Below are 1,356 nucleotides of genomic sequence, written 5' to 3'. Positions count from 1 at the left end.
CTTGCTGTGCAACACCACCTCAAGTTGGTCACAGGGTAACCACAGGCTAACCACCGCACAACCACTCTTATCGGCGAAATGTCCGGTGGCGAAAAGGTGGCGGCGAAATGTCCGGCGGCGAATCGGTCGCGGTGAAAAGTCCAGCGGCGAATCGGTTGCGGCGAAACGGTCCGCGGCGAAATGTCTGGCGGCGAAAAAGTCCGCGGCGAAACGGTCGCGTCGAAACGGTCGCGGCGAATCGGTCGCGGCGAAATGTCCGGGTTCGTTAATTTATACTTCCAATAATACCTTGATATATTCTTTCAATCCTTCATATATTGCGTCAAATACTTCTGGTAGAAACATACTTATAGCTGATTTCGACACTCTATACAGGTATTCCATAGATTGTAATGAATCACCAGTTGCTAGATACCTTAACGCAACATCTAATTTGATTTTAGCTGGTAATGCTTCTCGCATAACAGTATTGCGTTTTTGAATTTTACAAGATACCTGTTAAATAAGCATCAATATATAAATATATTTGTAAATTGTGATTATTAAGTGACTTAACTAAAATTTTAAACTTGCAATATTTTTATGAATTATTTAATGATAATTTCCGACATTTTAGTATGTCTCTTGCCTATACAAAATATACTTGTAGTAATATTTACATAATCATAATATACCTTGTTGAGTAAAAAATCGAACATATCTTCGTCCATTCTAAGAAAATTATTGTAGCTTTTAGTGTCTTCCATGGACAGTTCTCTTAAGAGACAATTTGAGGCCCCTAAACTTCGTCTTCTAAGAATCCAATTCTTTACCCATATTCTATTTTTTTTTTCACTTGTTCTTTTAATTGCAATTAACTCCTCAATAACGCGAATAATTCTGTATATCACTTCGTCTGACATTTTGATTTTTGATACAATTCATGTAAAGCTATAAATTGCATTTAAAAACTATGATTTAAATAAAAAACACATTTTTATAATATACAAATATTACAAATACATAATCAACTATCATGTATGATAGTATATATTTGATAGTAAACTATAACTTTTGAAGCGTATGGATACTTCACTTTCATGAAAGTAACTATCGGGCATTATCACGATAGCAACTATCGCGTTTTACTATCATCGTGTAAATCCGGCTTTATACAGGATTTTTTTTAGTGTGCAGTAAGACACATTTTGTGTAGTGAGAAAAGTAATTCTGCAGTGAAAATTGTTACTTTGTGCAGTGCAAAAAAAGAATTTCAGGATGATATATTTTATTGTTGTATATTATAAAACAATAATTAAGTAAACTTCAAAAATAAGAGAAAAAAATAAAATGTTTCTATTAAAATTGAAAATTGTT

The sequence above is a fragment of the Acyrthosiphon pisum genome, unplaced genomic scaffold, assembly GCF_005508785.2.
Source record: "Acyrthosiphon pisum isolate AL4f unplaced genomic scaffold, pea_aphid_22Mar2018_4r6ur Scaffold_20717;HRSCAF=21917, whole genome shotgun sequence".
In the NCBI taxonomy this organism is placed as follows: Eukaryota; Metazoa; Arthropoda; class Insecta; order Hemiptera; family Aphididae; genus Acyrthosiphon; species Acyrthosiphon pisum.
Note: the sequence above shows the minus strand (reverse complement) of the source record.